The 20,764-nt window shown below is 35.9% G+C and overlaps 2 non-coding genes across 2 annotated transcripts; one reads left to right on the top strand and one right to left on the bottom strand.

Annotated features, from left to right (window-relative positions):
* The first annotated feature begins 639 nt into the window (after nucleotides 1-639).
* On the top strand, nucleotides 640-746 carry LOC136216085 (small nucleolar RNA R71). Its single transcript, XR_010683078.1, has one exon. It is a non-coding gene; the product is annotated as a small nucleolar RNA R71 (small nucleolar RNA).
* Nucleotides 747-5,987: 5,241 nt separating this feature from the next.
* Nucleotides 5,988-6,094, bottom strand: LOC136216002 (small nucleolar RNA R71). The gene has a single exon (XR_010683000.1). It is a non-coding gene; the product is annotated as a small nucleolar RNA R71 (small nucleolar RNA).
* Between the last annotated feature and the right edge of the window lie 14,670 nt (nucleotides 6,095-20,764).

Here is a 20,764-nt window from a genome sequence, read left to right as displayed (position 1 = left end):
AGCTGATTGAATTTATTTTCGATCCGTTTAAAACCATCGTCGTGATTACTTATTTTTCCACTGATAGCATCTATAAACTTGTCAATTTTAGAAGATAAAGTGTTAATCGTATCTCTTGACTGATTTTGATAATTAGTGGTACGATTTTGATTAGCACTGATATTATTGTTACTGTTATCTTTCCAGTTAAAGTTAGGATGATTCCTCCATCCAGAATTATAAGTATTAGAATAAGGATTATTAGTTTGGTTTTGCCCTTGGACAAAATTTACCTGTTCGATCTCACTCATATTTTCGTAATCCGCATCTGTTTGGATTGGATTGCCATTGGTATCTCGCGGTGCCATAAATTGGTCAATTTTGTGCGATAAAGCAGAAAATTGGGCTTGTAGCATCGCGACTGGATCAAGTTCAACTATACTTTTAACTGATGGTGAGGCTGAGGATGATGGTTTCGCCACCGGTATATGTCCACGTTCCGCGGGCCACATACTGCTGTTGATTGCCATTTCCTCCAAAAGTTCTCTCGCTTGGGCTGATGTTTTCTTCATAAATAGCCCTCCCGACATAGCATCTAATGAAACCCTAGTTGTAGGATTTAGTCCATTGTAAAATGTTTGCATTAAAAGTTCAGCGGGTAATTGGTGGTGTGGGCATAAACGTTGAAGTTCTTTAAAACGTTCCCAAGTTTCATAAAGAGTCTCATTATCATTTTGAGAAAAAGATGTTAACTCCTTTATGACTCTTGCGGTTTTTGCTAAAGAAAAATATTTCGATAAAAACGCTTGGGCTAATTGTTCCCAAGTGGCAAAAGTTGCGGCTGGCATAGAAGTTAACCATTCTTTGGCTCTATCCTTCAAAGTGAAAGGAAAGAGGCAAAGTTTGATTGCTTCTGCAGCCACATCTGGGATTTTAAAAGTGTCACAAATTTCTAGGAAATTTGTTAAATGGGTGTTAGGATTTTCGTTAGGTAACCCGTAAAATGTTACATTATTTTGCAACATATTAAGCAAAGCTGGCTTAATTTCAAATTGATTTGCGGTGATTCTGGGTCTAACGATACTATTGGTTACACCGGCCACACCTGGCCTAGCGTATTCCATAAGTGTTGGTGGGTCTGCCATTTTTTCTGGCTCGGTATGTGTTTTTACTGGGGTCTTATTTTTGTTTTTCTTATTTTTCTTGTTCTTCCTAATGGTTTTCTCAATTTCTGGGTCTATAGGGTCTGGTACAATGCCTGAACTTCGAGAACTGTGCATGAACCTGAAATCTTGCACGAACCGAAACTACCTACAAAACAGAATTTTGAAAAATAAATAAATTAGTATAGGGAAACTTTTAAATTATAAAAGTTAAAATAAGTATGTTTAAACCTAGATTCGAAATAAAACACGAAAAATTTAAAATTTTGTCAAAAATTTTGGCGTTCCCCGGCAACGGCGCCAAAAACTTGTTGAGCGATTTCCGCAAGTGCACGGTATACGCTTGTAGTAATAAAAGATATCGAACCCACAGGGAACGCTTTTTAACTAAAACTTTATTTAATTCGGTTTAATCACGTGTTTAGGTTTAATAAAAGAAATACGTTTAGTTGATGAATAGGTTTTGGTAAATTAGGATTAAATAGAAGTATTATATCGAGTTTAGAGAACAATTCCGTTTTAGAATTTTGATTACAAAACAGATATTTCCGTAATTGGAATAAAATAGATCTTATTTTCATAAAGCAAAGTAAACAACTTTAACTTTGTGAGATTATGGACATGTAACAATATAGCGATTTACTCAATTGAATGGCTTCGAACTATAGAAATCCCCCTGGCGTTGAGATGATTCCTACCTTAATCAAACTAGTGTTTTATTTCTGATAAGCCGCGATCAGCGATCATGTCATCCATAAAAACTAAATTCGTTAAGTGTTCAACAAAGTTCTTATATGAATAAGATGGAATAGAACGTTTTAATAAAAACACCAATTTATCATTTTGAAAATCATTTTGTCAGAACAATATCAAAATAACAATAGTAAGAATGTATTGAATAAATAAGTATATCATTAATGAAATGTGAATTTCCACAAGTTAACAGAGAAGTAGAAACTTGGATAGCATTGCAACGAAAACTTTGAGATCCGGGTCGTCAATCTTTCTCTCAAACTCCGTAGGCTCGTCAAACCTCATGCGCTTCAGCCGTCAATTCTTCTCACTGGATCTTCGGAATAGAGACTGGTCTCGTCCACTATCAGAATGAAAACTAAACTAATACTGTGTTTATAACTAATCTAAATACAATTCGTGTACAACACGATTGTTTACAGAAATGAAATCTAACTTTCTGATTCTTTTCTGAATCAGAAACTCAACATAACAACTTTCTTCTCTAATTTCTCTAACTTTTCCAACTTTACCAACCTTGATTTCTGAAATGGATCACTTATTTATAGTTGTTGAAGGGTTATAAATGACGGGTCGTGTCTGCTGGTGAAGGGTCGCTTTTATCCGAACGAACAGACGCGTTTTTTCGAATTTAAACATGTGTTTTGTGTGCAGGGAGGTTCGCTGTCGCGACTGAGATTCTGAAAATCTCAGTCGCGACAGGGGATATAGGGGTGAGCTTGAAAACTTCATTTTCCCCCGATCTGGCCTCCGCAAGTCGCGACTGAGATTATGAGAATCTCAGTCGCGACAGAGAGATGTTCTCCCTGTCTCTCGACTGCTTTTCGTCCTCCTCGAGCGTTCTTCTGACTGATATGCATTCTCGGTACGTTTTTAAGGTTTTTCATCCGTTTTAGCTCCGTTTTTGCTCCTATTTGGATTTTACCAAATATTTAGGTACCTTGCATCAAGGAAGTAAATAAAGACGTAAAAGTATTCAAAATGAATATAATTAACATGATTTCAATGTAAATTTAACGTATTTATATATGATATTTTAGGTATATTTTGGGCTTAACACATTCCGTCAGAAATCTCCTGCATGTGGACCAATTCCATGTCTTGTTGTCTCAAGCACGCCCTGCGTATATGAAGTACGTCCCGCGTGTTTGAGTCTCTGAAGTTTTATTGCTTGAATTGGAGCTTTTACGCCGTGCGTAGCTGAAGCACGCCCCGCGTAAATGAGTCTCTAAGCTTTGATCATCGAGGAATTGCCTGGTACGCCTCGTGTGTATGGTGATACGCCTCGCGTACGAAGAGTTGACTCAAGGAGACAGTGCAGTCTGACTTACAGGATTAGGCCAATCATTTCCGACATGTGTCATACGCCTCGCGTAGGGTGGCATACGCCCTGCGTATGCTGAGTCAATTCCACATGGCGTCTGTGGATAAGGCAATTATTGCTGACACCATGTTTCACGCCCCGCGTAAAGGATGATACGCCCCGCGTATTTGAGTAGATTTTTGCTCCTTGCTCGTACCTAAAATACAAATCTTGCGAGCCGAGTTAGCTTGATGTTTTTATTTCCTAAACTAATCAAAAATACGAAAAATTAACTGAAAGTACAAAATTTATTTTTATTTCTTTATTTTATCAAAACGCTTTATTTTTGTAATTAAACTTATTTATTTTATCCAAAATCAACCCGTGAATCACGCTAAAAGATAGGGGTAAAATACCCCTATCATGCGTCGATTATAGAGATCCCAACAAGGCTTGCCCCAAAGATGAGTCTGCGCTGCCTCATATCAACGTATTGATTGACAGTGAAGCTTCAAGCATCTTGCACATGAACGTGGATGGTTTCATGGGCTACATGCAGGTTCAGATGGCCGAGAAGCACAAAGCAAAGACCTCGTTCACTACTGAGTGGGGGACGTACTGCTATAGAGTTATGCCATTTGGTTTGAAAAACGTCGGGTGTTAAGCCCAAAATATACCTAAAATATCATTAGTATTTACATCAGTTTTGCTACGAATTCATGCTATTTATACCTGTTTATAATAATTTTACTTTCGAATATGTTTCTTTCTTGTAAGGTACCTAAATATTTGGTAAAATCCAAATAGGAATGAAAAGAGGTTAGAAACAGAAGAAAAACCCTACAAAAGGAGTCGAAGACGACGAAAATCAAACGCACGAAAATGAGGACAAGGACGAGGTCAGTCACAGAGGAAATCACTCCGTGCCGCGACCGATAATCCTCCATTCTCGGTCGCGACACGCATCGCTAGCTTCTCCCCCTTGCCATTTCGAAGGCTAAATATTTGCTCCCCCATTCTCAGCCGAGAATTTGGATTCTCGGTAAGAGCAGAAATTCTGAAGGAGCTATACGTACACGTTTGTTCATAAAGAAACGCGTTCGTTCGATTGGATAAGAACGCCTCTTCGTAGCAGACACGTCTCTTAAACCCGACTCTTCAGCATCTATAAATATAGAGTTGATTTCAGAGATAAAGATATAGAAAATTGAAGGAAAGATTAGTATAGAATTAATGTAGAAATTCTGAGTCAAGCGATTCAGAGTTAGAAGTTCGATTCTGTAAAAAGCAATATGATGTACACACATTGTTTATCAAATAATTACAAACACAGTAGCATTTAGATTTGTTTATATTAGTTTATATTTTGGTAGTTGACGACCCATCTCTATTCCGAAGATTCAACGAGAAGATTTAGTAGAGGATCTGCCCCTGAGCCTGACAAACTCTAACGAAACCCAAGGAAAAGATTGACAACCCGTTCGCTTGCAAGTCGTCGAAAGTTTCCATGCTTCTTGTTCTCTGTAAACTTGTATCAAATTCACATTTCATCTAATAACGTTCATTCTATTCGATAGATTTTTATGTAGCACTTTGGTAAATGATCCGAAGTGAGTTCTGGTGTTTTCATTAAAACATAGTTGAATTCAAAATCTTTTCAAGGAAACTTTGCTGAACACTTAGACAAATTGAAATCTAACCAGTTAGGGGATTGTTGCGTTCAAAGCCTTTTAATTAGAGGAATTTACGTTATTTCATTTTTATAATTTATACAAAGTTTAAAGTTGTTTTCTTTGCTTAATGTAAACGAATACATTTGTTTACTTTTCTAAAGAACTAAACGTTTCTGTTTTGCAAATTCACCCTTAAACCAGAAGTGATTTCTAACATTCATTATTCTCTAATCTAATTCTTATTCTAGCAATTTCAAAACCAAATCCAATTAAACGATTTTACATTTTATAAACCTTGAAAGTAAATCTAACTGATTCAAAATAAGTTTTTGTTAAAAAGCGTTCCCTGTAGGTTCGATATATTTTATTACTACAAGCGTATACCGTGCACTTGCGGAAATCGCTCAACAAGTTTTTGGCGCCGTTGCCGGGGAACGCCAAAATTTTTGACAAAAATTTAGATTTTCCATGTTATATTTCGAATCTAGGTTTATTCATACTTATTCAGACTTTTATATTTCATTTATTTCAAATTACTAACATATTTATTTTTCAAATTCTGTTTTGAAGGTAGTTTCGGTTCGTGCAAGATTTCAAGTTCATGCGTAGTTCTCGAAGTTCGGGCACGCCACCAAACCTATTAGACCCAGAAATTAAAAGAACCCTTAAAAAGAACAAGAAAAACAAGAAAAACAAAAAACAAAAAACAAAACTCCAATAAAAACCAGAGATATCGAGCCAGAAATTATGGCTACACTTATGGATTACGCTAGGCCAGGAGTGGCCGGTGTAACAAACAGCATAGTTAGACCCCAAATAAATGCAAACCAATTTGAAATTAAGCTAGCATTGCTTAATATGTTGCAAAATAACGTAACATTTCATGGGTTGCCTAACGAAAATCCTAACACCCATCTGACAAATTTCTTAGAAATTTGTGACACTTTTAAAATAACTGATGTGACTGCCGAAGCAATCAAACTTCGCCTTTTTCCTTTTACTTTGGAGGATAGAGCCAAAGAATGGTTAACTTCCATGCCAGCCGCAACATTTGAGACTTGGGAACAATTAGCCCAAGCATTTTTATCAAAATATTTTCCTTTAGCAAAAACTGCAAGAGTCATAAAAGAGTTAACATCTTTTTCTCAAAATGATAATGAAACTCTTTATCAGGCTTGGGAACGTTTTAAAGAATTTCAACTTTTATGCCCACACCACCAATTGCCCGCTGAACTTTTAATGCAAACATTTTATAATGGATTAAATCCTACAACTAGAGGTTCACTCGATGCTATGTCTAGAGGGTTATTCATGAAGAAAACATCAGCACAAGCAAGAGAACTTTTGGAAGAAATGGCAATCAACAGTAGTATGTGGCCCGTGGAGCGTGGACATATACCAGTGGCGAAACCATCATCCTCAACTACATCTTCGGTTAAAGGTATAGTGAATCTTGATCCAGTTGCGATGTTACAGCCCAATTTTCTGCCTTATCGCACAAAATAGATAGGTTTATGGCACCGTGCGATCCTAATGGTAATACAATCCAAACGGACGTGGATTATGAAGGTATGAGCGAGATTGAACAGGTAAATTTTGTCCAAGTGCAAAACCAAACTAATAACCCATATTCCAATACATATAATCCTGGATGGAGAAATCATCCTAACTTTAACTGGAGAGATAATAATAATAATAATACGAATGCTAATCAAAATCGTACCAATAATTATCAAAATCAATCAAGAGATACGATTAGCACCTTATCTTCTAAGATCGACAAATTTATTGATGCTATGAGTGGAAAAATAAGTAATCACGACGATGGTTTTAAACGGATCGAGAATAAATTCGATCAGCTTATTAAAAACCAATCATCTAGCATCCATAATTTGGAGGTTCAAATTGGACAACTCGCTAAATCAATTCCATCCCGCAAAGAGGGAAGTCTTCCCAGCCATACTGAGGAAAATCCGAAAGAGCATGTAAAGGTTATCACTCTTCGCTCAGGGAAAAACTACTTAGGTCTGGAAATGCCCAGAAATTTGAACTTTACAAGGAACTGATTTACCAAAGTCCAAAGAAGATATATCAAACACAAAAAGTTCACCAATAGACTCAAGTACAAAAACTTTTGTACCCAAACCACCTTTTCCACACAAGGTCCGAAATAAGGACTATGACAAACAACTTTTAACATTTTTAGACAAACTTAAAAATTTGCACATTAATTTGACATTTATGGATGCGATTACGCAAATTTCCAATTATGGTAAGTTTTTAAAAGATTTAATTTCAAAGAAAATCAGTTGGGAAGGAATATCATCCATTTCACTAACTGAAGATTGTAGTTCAATAGTGTCAAGTAATTTGCCTACTAAACTCAAAGATCCCGGATGTTTTACCATTCCGTGTAAGTTGGGAGATATCGAATTCCCAAGTTGTCTTTGTGATTTAGGAGCGAGTATAAACTTAATGCCACTGTCTATTTTTAATAAGTTAGGATTAGAAGAAGATATCAAACGTACCAATATGGTTTTGCAGTTAGCAGATCAAACCACTAAAAGACCATATGGTATAATTGATGATGTTTTAGTTAAAGTCGACAAATTTATTTTTCCTACCGATTTCGTTATATTAGACTTTGCATATGACATTAATTGTCCACTAATCTTTGGTAGACCGTTCATGAACATGGGACGTGCTCTAGTTGATGTGTCGGAAGGGAAAGTAGTTTTGAGAATAGGAGAAGATAAGATCGAGTTTGATATGAACCAAGCAATGAAATATCCTATGGAGGATTTGTTGGAAATTAGGCTAAGGTATAGCAGCGGAAATATAAAATTTTTAACCTATTTCCATTTAACCACAAGATCCGTTAACCGTTATTTCATATAAAGAATGATAAGAAGAAATACCTTTTAGAAGTTCTATCTACGTTGCAAACGAAGTGCCCACAACTTCAAAAGAGATAGAAACTGTCTACCAATCTGCCCTATCCGAAACAGACCTTCCAGACCTCCGAACGACAATCCCTTCGGTGGAAACGTGGAAGAATATGTCTAGAAGCTCCTGTCAAAATATCACGACGATCCGACGGTTCAATCTCCGGGAATCCGTGAAATCGTGAACTGACCTGATGTAGGATTAGTAAAACGAATTTCTCCCTTTTGTTTGTTTTTCTTCTTCGAGTTCCCAAACACGAAATAAAACACGGGAAGATTAATTTAGTATCAACCGTTGAATAGCAACCAAAGTATATTGCCTCTAACTAATCAACACAAGATCAAGGATAAAAGAAATAGATGAAAATCAATTGATCAAACGAAGCCGTAGAGAAATCTCGTCCTCGAACTAGGGGTGTCGAATTTTCTCTCTCTTACACTAGGTGAATTTCGAAAATCACAAGTAGGGTATGGCTTGCTTGGATTTCGAAAATCTCAAGGGAAGGGGTATTTATAATCTCTTGTATCTAATCCCTAGTTAGATAGAATTAGGTTACTGAATAGGAATTCCATTCGGAATAGAATTCCTAATTATTATCTCACTATATATCTAATATATTAAGGATAATAATAATAACATTATTGGATAATAATAGAAGTATATTAATCTAATTAAAACTCCTAACTTAATTATCTCTTAATTAATTTAATTCATATTCCTAATCTAATTAGGATTAACAAAATCAAATTAATTATTCATGTATATCACTACATGAATTTCGACCCCCTTATGTCCATGGGCCTTATTGGGCTCAATTGGGCTTCTATCAATTAATTAACATCTATCTCTCTTTTAGGTTCCAAGTCTTATGTGTGATCCATTAGGTTCTTATTGCTTCTAGTCGTATGCAACATTATTAAATTAATTTTCAAAGAATTATATTTAATCTTTGCATAACGGAATGATGTACAGAGTATGTGATTAGCAAGTCCATAATCATTCCCCCAGAGCTATAAGAAGACAGGTTGATTCTGTCGTTAACTTTTCCGTATTAGTTACAGTATAATTCGATCCTTTATCAACTACATCCTTGAACTGAATCTTATGACTATGGGTGATGTCAAGTCACATATAGCGAGACGTTCGTTTTACTTGTACAGGCTGAGTCAACTCAAAAAGATAGGTTAAGTGAAATCTGTATTTCTTACTCTTAAGCTATCACATTGCAAGGATTTAGAGTCGAGTCTTCCACAAGCGATCCATGGATGTATCTCCCATTTATCGGGAGTGATAAATGCTCAATCCAATATATAACGACTCAGCAATTACTTCCTGTGATACCCAACGTCTACTGTTCACACCCCAGAGTCATCTCTGTTAAGGATCGTGTTACACTAGAGTCAAAGCATCACATTCCGTAATCCAGAATACCAATTAATATTCCTTTGAGTCTGAGGATTAGTTATACCTATTAATACCAATGAGATGAACAGGTGACAAGGATGAATCTACCCATCCTGTTATCTCAAATCGGATCCCCAATCCTAATGAACAACGTTTCATCGGATCTATGTAACTGTCCAGATATCTGTATATATGAAGCTTGTGAGATCAGCTTTCTGTCGGACAGAAGACATTGTTACATACAAGTCTCAACAGTGATATGTCAATCCCAAACATATCACTTGACTTGGGGTGGTTTTAAGTTTATCAGTTTACTATAAAGTTTTGTCTCACTTCATGCTTGTATGAACACTTTATAATCACTTTAAATAAACTTACGGATTTCCTTTTATTAGACTTTATTTAGTGCTTAAAAGGGATTGCCTTTATATAGTTATAAAACATATATCTCATTAAACAAATGATATAAAGAACAATTCATTTACATTAAGTTTGTATCCTAGAACAATTGTCTATAGAACACTAAACCCCAACATACTCCCACTTGGACTAAAGCCAATTGTTTCTAAAACTTATCCCAGTAGAAGTTAAATGACGATCATGTATTATCTGGGTTAAAGGCTTTGTCAACGGATCTGCAACGTTGTCCTCTGTAGGTACTCTTTCTATTCTCACATCTCCTCTAGCCACAATCTCTCTAATGATGTGGTATCGCTTAAGGTAATGCTTGGATGAATTATGAGACCGTGGTTCCTTTGCTTGCGCAATGGATCCATTGTTATCACAGTACAGTGTAATGGGATTGACAATGTCAGGCACCACACCTAGTTCTGTAATGAACTTTCTAATCCAAACTGCTTCATTTGCTGCGATATGCTCTGACTCGGTCGTAGAGAAAGCTACGCTTCCCTGCTTGGAACTCTTCCAACTGACCGTGCCCCCATTCAAGATAAACAGGTATCCTGATTGGGATTTATAATCATTCTCATTTGTGAGATGACTTGCGTCTGAAAATCCTTCTATTTTCAGATCACCTTCTCCGTACACTAGGAACATATCTTTAGTTCTTCTCAAGTACTTAAGAATGTTCTTGATGGCAATCCAATGCTCGTCTCCCGGATTCCCTTGGTAACGACTCGTTACAGATAACGCGAACGCTATGTCAGGTCTAGTGCATAGCATAGCATACATAATCGAACCGATTGCGCTGGCATACGGGACTACAGCCATGCGTCGTTTATCATCATCGGTTTTAGGACATTGATGATTGTTTAACTTTACTCCATGTAACATGGGTAAGTTACCTCGTTTCGATTCAAGCATGCTAAACCGATTTAGCACCTTTTCAATGTATGTAGACTGTGAAAGACCAAGCAGTCTTCTCGATCTATCTCTATAGATCTTTATACCAAGTATATAAGCTGCTTCACCAAGGTCTTTCATTGAGAAGTTACGAGATAACCATACTTTCACTGACTGTAAGAGAGCAACGTCATTTCCCATTAATAATATATCGTCCACATATAGTATGAGAAATTGTATAGAGCTCCCACTTGCTTTCTTGTAAATGCAAGCTTCTTCGCAATTTTTTTCGAAACCAAATTGTTTTATGGTTTCGTCAAAACGCTTATTCCAGCTTCTTGATGCTTGCTTGAGTCCATAAATGGATCTCTGAAGTTTGCAAACTTTATTTGCATCCTTTGATATGAAACCTTCAGGCTGCATCATATATACATCCTCAAGCAGGTTTCCGTTTAGGAAAGCTGTTTTCACATCCATTTGCCAAATCTCATAATCAAAATGAGCGGCAATTGCAAGCATGATTCTGATTGATTTGGACATAGCCACAGGAGAGAAAGTTTCGTCATAATCAATTCCTTGCTTCTGACGATATCCTTTCGCTACTAACCTAGCTTTGTAGGTGCTATCCTTTCCATCCATGTCTGTCTTCTTTTTGAAGATCCACCTGCACCCAATGGGTATTATCCCTTCGGGTGGATCAACCAAAGTCTACACTTGGTTAGTATACATGGAATCCATTTCAGAATCCATGGCCTCAAGCCATGCTTTAGAATCTGGACTAGTAAGAGCCTCTTCATAGTTTTCGGGTTCGTCGTCTAACACGGGAACCTCATTATCATCTCCCACTAGAAAACCATATCTAACTGGGAGTTCACGAACTCTTTGTGATCTACGAATAGGTGGCACTGGAGTCTCATCTAATGGGACTCCTTCGGGTACCTCAACCGCCTCTGTTGTTTCAGTCGGTGTTTCATCTTCTTGAACTTCGTCAAGTTCAATCATGCTTCCCTTTTGTGTTTCTTCGAGAAACTCTTTCTCTAAGAAGGTTGCGTGCTTGGATACGATTACTTTCTGATCATCTGGATGATAGAAGTAATATCCCATAGTTTCCTTAGGGTATCCAATGAAGAAACATTTATCAGATTTCGAATCTAGTTTGTCCGACGTAATGCGTTTGACAAAGGCTGAACAACCCCATACTCTCATAAATGAAAACACGGGTTTCCTACCAACGAACAATTCATATGGTGTGGAACTAGTGGATTTAGTTGGTACTCGATTTAGGGTGAAGAGGGCAGTTTCTAAGGCATAGCCCCAGAACGTCTTTGGAAGTAAGGCCATGCTCATCATGGATCGTACCATACCTAATAGGGTACGGTTTCTCCTCTCAGACACACCATTGTGTTGTGGTGTATAGGGAGGTGTCCATTGTGAGCATATCCCACATTCAGTTAGATAATTCAAAAAATCATCTGAAAGATATTCGCCACCTCGATCAGATCGAAGCGTCTTTATTTTCTTTCCTAATTGATTTTCTACTTCATTCTTGAAGCATTTGAATTTCTCAAAAGCTTCTGACTTGTGCTTCATCAAGTAGATGTAACCATATCGGGTATGGTCATTTATGAAGCTTATGAAGAATCTGAATCCTCCTCTTGCTTGGACTGACATAGGACCACATACATCTGAATGAATTAGTCCTAGAGTGTCTGATACACGCCCACCTTTATTGCTAAAGGGTGTCTTTATCATTTTACATTTTAAATATGATTCGCATGTTTCCAATGATTCGGGATCGATTGGATCTATAAGCCCATTTAAATGTAGCTTTAGCATGCGTCTCTTGTTTATGTGGCCTAAACGACAATGCCACAAGTAAGTGGAATTATCTAGCTTATGTCTTTTGGTATCAATTGCAAAAGCAGGAATTTTGTTATCTAACACATAAATCCCATTTTGTGATATTCCTGAAAAATAGAAGATCGAATCTCTATAAAAATCGCAACGTTTGTCTTTTATTGAAATATGAAAAACCGTCGTCAACAAGGCGGCTAATAGAAATAATATTTCTAGATATTCCTGGAATATCCTCAGGCTGCATCCGGTATCAAGTACCAAAAGATTCAGACTGTGAAATTTCAATATAAAACATACCAGATGTTGAAGTCCCAGCTTCTTCCCCTTTTGAGGAAGGCTAGGTACACCAACAGTTTCTTTTCCAATGCCCGTCTTTACCACAGAAGTGGCACTCTCCTTTGGGCTTCTTCACTTCCTTTCCCTTAGCTTTGTAGGGCACAGCTTTCTTACCTTTCTTGGGATAATTAGGATTGGGATAGCTCCCTTTCCTTTTCTTTGATCCCTCAATGATAAGAGTTGGTATGGCTTTGTCTTTCTTCATATTGGGCTCAACTGACTTGAGCATATTTGCAAGCTCTTCAAGAGAGGTTTGCAAGTCATTCATCTGATAGTTCATAATGAACTGTGAATAACTTTCTGGGAGGGATTGAAGAATTAAGTCTACACTTAATTCGTTATCCATCACAAATCCAATACTAGAAAGTTTGGTAATGTAGCCAATCATCTTGACACAATGTGTCATGACAGATGTGCCCTCTTGCATCCTACTACGATATAGCAACTTGGATATCTCGTAGCGTTCGCACCTGGTTTGTTTCCCAAACAATTCCTTTAGGTGCATGATGATGGAATATGCATCCATTTCCTCATGTTGCCTTTGTAATTTCGATGTCATCGATGCAAGTATGATGCATCCGGCATGATCATCATCAGCCTTATGCTTCTGGTAAGCATTAATTTCCTCAATGGGAGCATCATCAGCAGGGAGAGGGGGTATCGATGTATCAAGTACATACCCTATTTTATTGAACTTCAAAACAATTTTGAGGTTACGAAACCAGTCGGTGAAGTTTGAACCATTCAATTTGTTATCGGTAAGAATGTTTTGCAGATTGGTTTTAGTCATGATTATAAGAGTGGGTTTAATTAAACCTTAGAGTGAGAAAGAGTAAACGTATGTCATTCATTTGCTTAAAGTATATCAATCTAAAATTATAGGCCTTTAAGTTTATTTTAGATTGCTCCCACTATTTTGCCAAATTAATAGTCCTTCATATTAATTCGAAGAATTTCACAAATCCTTTAGTGAGCTAGGATCCTAACTCCTGAGATTTCGCCTTGAGTTTACTCAACAAGCTAGTCTCATTCATTAGGTAGATTCATGTAATCAATCACATCTTTAATGTGATTCCTAGGTTATTGGGTTACTAACCACATTAGTAACTAATATGCTATTCATATTAATCCCAACATTCTTGCCCATTAGTTTATGACAACATGAGTTTACTCATCCAATTATCATAATCTAATTTAAGTATTACCCCATATTCATGAAAAATGATTTTCGATAATTCAGGTGTTACCGAAAGGACCCCGAGCTTGGGTTTACTCAATAACCCAAAGGTCCTCAGCACTGCCGGCTGAATTATAATATTAGGGAGGGGCAACCGATTTTAATAACTTGTTTATTTACTTAACTTTTTAATGAGGGATTTTATTTTAGGTCTCATAATCTAACTTAGTCTTGATTTGCTTTAGCATACATCAGACACATACATTCACATACATTGGCGTTATGGACATATCATCTAAATTATTCCGTCGAGCCAGAGACGGAATAAAAGGGCAAACCTAAGGAAATACTAACTATTACATATTTCTCTTTAGGTCCTCCGTCTTCTCCATGGCGCCTTGAAATTGCATATTAATTTATATACTACTAAAGAAAACTTCAATTGAATTGAAGGGAATCAGATGAGAGGAGAAATTACAATAGATAGTAGAAAGACAGGACTCGCAGGCCCTATTTCAAAAATACCAAAAGACTAAAGAGGGTCCAAATATGTCCATAACTCCAAACATGCATAGACTCAATTAAATAAATTTAATTGGTTGATTACATAACTATCTTATGTAATATTTCACATTAACATATCAAATTAACTTTCATCCAATTTTATTTCTAATAGTTTCGTATCTTTTATATTAATCTTTAGATTAATATAACTATACAAAACTTTAATTATGCACGTCCCAATTATTTTGATTTTAATTCATTTAACATTTTGATTTACAAATTAGTAAAACAAACTTTTAAACAAATTTTCATTCGATAATCAAAACAGAAAACTATTAATTTCTGAAACATACACATAATCTCTTTTAATTAACAATTAATTAAAACTTATTTATCTTTAGAATCAATTAATCAAAACAAGTTGTTAATTAATCCTAACTATAAATATTTATTCAATCCTATTGAAAAACTTCTAAATTTTCATATATGAAATAACGGATTTAACGATGGTTCTGATACCACTGTTGGAAATTAGGCTAAGGTATAGCAGCGGAAATATAAAATTTTTAACCTATTTCCATTTAACCACAAGATCCGTTAACCGTTATTTCATATAAAGAAGGATAAGAAGAAATACCTTTTAGAAGTTCTATCTACCGTTGCAAACGAAGTGCCCACAACTTCAAAAGAGATAGAAACTGTCTACCAATCTGCCCCTATCCGAAACAGACCTTCCAGAACACCGAACGACAATCCCTTCGGTGCAAACATGGAAGAATATGTCTAGAAGCTCCTGTCCAAAAATCGTGACGATCCGACGGTTCAATCTCCGGGAATCCGCAAAATCGTGAACTGACCTGATGTAGGATTAGTAAAACGAATTTCTCCCTTTTGTTTGTTTTTCTTCTTCGAGTTCCCAAACACGAAATAAAACACGGGAAGATTAATTTAGTATCAATCGTTGAATAGCAACCAAAGTAGATTGCCTCTAACTAATCAACACAAGATCAAGGATAAAAGAAATAGATGAAAATCAATTGATCAAACGAAGCCGTAGAGAAATCTCGTCCTCGAACTAGGGGTGTCGAATTTTCTCTCTCTTGGACTAGGTGAATTTCGAAAATCACAAGTAGGGTATGGCTTGCTTGGATTTCGAAAATCTCAAGGGAAAGGGTATTTATAATCTCTTGTATCTAATCCCTAGTTAGATAGAATTAGGTTACTGAATAGGAATTCCATTCGGAATAGAATTCCTAATTATTATCTCACTATATCTAATATATTAAGGATAATAATAATAACCTTATTGGATAATAATAGAAGTATATTAATCTAATTAAAACTCCTAACTTAATTATCTCTTAATTAATTTAATTCATATTCCTAATCTAATTAGGATTAACAAAATCAAATTAATTATTCAGGTATATCACTACATGAATTTCGACCCCCTTATGTCCATGGGCCTTATTGGGCTCAATTGGGCTTCTATCAATTAATTAACATCTATCTCTCTTTTAGGTTCCAAGTCTTATGTGTGATCCATTAGGTTCTTATTGCTTCTAGCCGTATGCAACGTTATTAAATTAATTTTCAAAGAATTATATTTAATCTTTGCATAACGGAATGATGTACAGAGTATGTGATTAACAAGTCCATAATCATTCCCCCAGAGCTATAAGAAGACAGGTTGATTCTGTCGTTAACCTTTCCGTATTAGTTACAGTATAATTCGATCCTTTATCAACTACATCCTTGAACTGAATCTTATGACTATGGGTGATGTCAAGTCACATATAGCGAGACGTTCGTTTTACTTGTACAGGCCGAGTCAACTCAAAAAGATAGGTTAAGTGAAATCTGTATTTCTTACTCTTAAGCTATCACCTTGCAAGGATTTAGAGTCGAGTCTTCCACAAGCGATCCATGGATGTATCTCCCATTTATCGGGAGTGATAAATGCTCAATCCAATATATAACAACTCCGCAATTACTTCCTGTGATACCCAACGTCTACTGTTCACACCCCAGAGTCATCTCTGTTAAGGATCGTGTTACACTAGAGTCAAAGCATCACATTCCGTAATCCAGAATACCAATTAATATTCCTTTGAGTCTGAGGATTAGTTATACCTATTAATACCAATGAGATGAACAGGTGACAAGGATGAATCTACCCATCCTGTTATCTCAAATCGGATCCCCAATCCTAATGAACAACGTTTCATCGGATCTATGTAACTGTCCAGATATCTGTATATATGAAGCTTGTGAGATCAGCTTTCTGTCGGACAGAAGACATTGTTACATACAAGTCTCAACAGTGATATGTCAATCCCAAACATATCACTTGACTTGGGGTGGTTTTAAGTTTATCAGTTTACTATAAAGTTTTGTCTCACTTCATGCTTGTATGAACACTTTATAATCACTTTAAATAAACTTACGGATTTCCTTTTATTAGACTTTATTTAGTGCTTAAAAGGGATTGCCTTTATATAGTTATAAAACATATATCTCATTAAACAAATGATATAAAGAACAATTCATTTACATTAAGTTTGCATCCTAGAACAATTGTCTATAGGACACTAAACCCCAACAAGATTTCGCTTGTATGAAATTTGATTTAGTTGAAGAATGTGTTAATGACATTATTCGAAAAGAAGAAGTAATAGAACCTATAATGAGTGAAGAGTTAGAAGATAAGGACCTAGAGCCTTTGATTCGAGAAGATGGACCAGTTCCGCCTTCAATTGTAATACCACCTAAATTAGAACTTAAAGAATTACTAAACCATTTGAGGTACGCTTTCTTAGGAGAAGGCGATTCTCTACCTATAATTATCTCTAACAAATTAACGAATATTCAAGAAGAAAAATTGAAGGAAGTTGTTAGAAATAGAATAGGAAGTATGGGATGGCAAATTTTCGACTTAAAAGGAATTAATCCTAGTATTGTAATGCACAGAATTCACTTAGAAGAAGGTAAGCCACCTAAAGCGGATATGCAAAGACGCTTGAATTCGAATATGAAAGAAGTAGTAAAAAATGAGATTACTAAACTTTTAGACAACGGAATCATTTATCCTATTTCGGATAGTGAATGGGTTAGTCCAATCCATTGTGTACCTAAAAAGGGAGGCATAACTATTGTAAGGAATGACGAAGGTGAATTGATACCTACGCGAACCACCACCGGTTGGAGGGTTTGTATAGATTATAGGAACCTTAACAAAGCAACTAGGAAAGATCATTTTCCTCTACCTTTCATTGATCAAATGATCGAAAGGATAGCTGGTCATGCTTTCTATTGTTTTCTAGATGGTTACTCCGGATTTTTTCAAATATATATTTACCCGGATGACCAAGACAAAACAACCTTCACATGTCCTTATGGAACATTTGCATATAGGAGAATGCCTTTTGGTCCATGTAATGCACCGGCAACATTTCAACGTTGTATGACTGTAATTTTTAATGATTTCATTGAAGATATCATGGAAGTTTTTATGGATGATTTTTCCGTTTATGGAGATTCTTTCGATGCATGCCTACAAAACTTGGATAAAGTTTTATCTAGGTGTGAAGAAACGAATTTAGTGTTAAACTGTGAAAAATGTCATTTCATGGTTGACGAGGGAATTGTTTTAGGTCATAAAATTTCTGAAAAAGGATTAGAAGTGGATAGAGCAAAAACTTCAGTGATAGAAAAATTACCCCCTCCAACTACTGTTAAGGGAGTACGATCATTTTTAGGACATGCAGGTTTTTACAGAAGATTTATTAAAAACTTCTCTGTAATTTCCAAACCACTTACTAATTTACTCATGAAAGACTCAACCTTTGATTTTAATGAAGATTGCGTTAAAGCTTTCGAAACATTGAAAACAACTTTAGTCAGTGCACCCATTATTGCTAAACCTGATTGGGATTTACCTTTTGAAATCGTTTGTGATGCAAGTGACTTAGCTGTAGGATGTGTTTTAGGTCAAAGAAAGGATAAGAAACTTCATGTTATTTATTATGCCAGTCACACACTGTCAGGTGCACAATTAAATTACACCACAACCGAGAAGGAAATGCTAGCAGTAGTTTTTGCATGTGATAAGTTTAGGTCATACCTGTTAGGTTCAAAAGTTATTATTTATACCGATCACGCAGCTTTAAGATATTTATTTGCTAAAAAAGATGCAAAACCACGTCTAATTAGATAGGTTTTATTGTTACAAGAATTTGATATAGAAATTAAAGACAAAAAGGGAGTAGAAAACCTTGTCGCCGATCATCTATCAAGACTCGAAGATGAAAACGGTCCTATAGGTGAGACTATCGGTATACGAGATGATTTCCCTGATGAATATCTCTATGAATTAAAAAGTGTCATGTCGCCTTGGTATGCGGATATCGCAAATTATCTCGCAGCCAACATTGTTCCGGAAGGATTAAATTTCCAACAAAAGAAGAAATTTTTTTTGACATTAAACAGTATTTTTGGGAAGATCCTTTCTTGTTCAGAACTTGCGGTGACGGAATGATTAGGAGATGCGTTAGTGAAAATGAATACGGGTCTATAATGTCAGAATTCCATTCTAGTTCTTATGGAGGGCATAACGACGTTAGTAAAACAGTAGCCAGGATATTAGAATGTGGATTCTTTTGGCCTACGTTGTTTAAAGACGTCCGTTCATTTATTATTCGATGTGACAAATGCCAAAGAACAGAGAATTTAGGAAGGAAAGATGAGATGCCTCTCACAAACATACTAGAAGTTGAAGTCTTCGACATGTGGGGAATAGATTTCATGGGATCTTTTCCGCCTTCTTTTGGTAAAACTTACATATTAGTAGCCGTAGATTATGTTTCAAAGTGGGTTGAAGCAATTGCAACCCCGACGAACGATTCTAAGGTTGTTGTTAGGTTTCTTGAAGATATATTTTGTAGATTTGGTTGCCCTAGAGTCATTGTAAGTGATGGTGGTACCCATTTCATAAACTGAAGTTTTGATGTACTTATGAAAAAATATGGAGTACACCACCGCGTGTCAACGCCATACCATCCTCAATCGAACGGTCAGGCAGAGATATCAAATAGAGAACTCAAATGGATTCTAGAGAAAACGGTTTCGACTTCAAGAAAAGATTGGTCTTGTAAACTCAACAATGCGTTATGGGCATACCGTACTGCATTTAAAACACCAATAGGAATGACGCCATACCGATTAGTGTATGGGAAAGCATGTCATTTACCAGTCGAATTAGAGCATAAAGCCTATTGGGCTATTAGAAAACTTAACTTTGATTTACAACAAGCAGGTAAGAAACGTTTACTCAACTTAAATGAGTTGGATGAGTTACGTCATCTATCTTACGAAAATGCAAAAATATATAAAGAAAAAGTGAAAAAATGGCACGACGCCAAGATTAAAGTGAAAAGCTTTAACATTGGGGATAAGGTGCTGTTATTTAATTCACGGCTCCGTTTATTTCCAGGTAAACTTAGGTCCAGATGGACATGACCATATTTAGTCATTAAAACATTCGACTATGGATCTTTAGAACTTGAAGGACCTAACGGAGTTTGCTTCAAGGTTAACGGTAATAGATGCAAAATTTATTACAAAAATGTTCCAATTAAGGAGATTGAGTTCATAACACAATTTCCTGAAGATTAATTCGTTTAAATTTCGTATACTTTTTCTTTGTTTTGTTTTAGATTTGTTAGTTTAAATTTTTCATTTTTTTTGTTTTCATTGTTACACATGTCAATTTATGATTTTTTTTTTTAAAAAATTATTAGAAGACTTTATATTAAGATTTTGATGCATGAAAATATGTTTCAGTCATGATTTTAATTTAATTTTAGGTCATTAGTTCGAATTAGAAGAAATTTGGCAATTCTCAGCCAAGAATTTGGAATTCTCAGTTGAGAATTCACATTTCCAGATTTGTCCAAACAGGTAAGAATTTTCTGATCTTACCGAGAATTCATATTCTCGACCGAGAATCAGACATATAGGGTTTCGATGCCTGATTTTCGCAAGGAAATCAGCGTGTCGCGACCGAGAATTAGGATTCTCGGTCGCGACACGGGTGTTTTCTGCACCATCAGACCTATTTCTTCTTCATCTTGCAGACACAGCCTTTCAAAATCGAAAAATTGAGTTTCTTCAACGTTTTGAGGTATGAATTTATGCATTTTCGCATCAAAACAACACCTCTTTTCGTCCTATGATTCCTATAAATAAATTTTAAAGGTTCAGATTTCTGTTACATCATTTTCTTTTCCTCTCTGTTAGAACAAAATTCTGATTTTCTCAAACACTCCATTAACAGAAAAGTAACAGAAACATTTTTCTTCTTTATTCC

Source organism: Euphorbia lathyris, chromosome 1 (assembly GCF_963576675.1).
Source record: "Euphorbia lathyris chromosome 1, ddEupLath1.1, whole genome shotgun sequence".
Taxonomy (NCBI): Eukaryota; Viridiplantae; Streptophyta; class Magnoliopsida; order Malpighiales; family Euphorbiaceae; genus Euphorbia; species Euphorbia lathyris.
The sequence above is the reverse complement of the archived record's forward strand: the minus strand, read 5'-3'. Positions and strand labels throughout refer to the sequence as shown.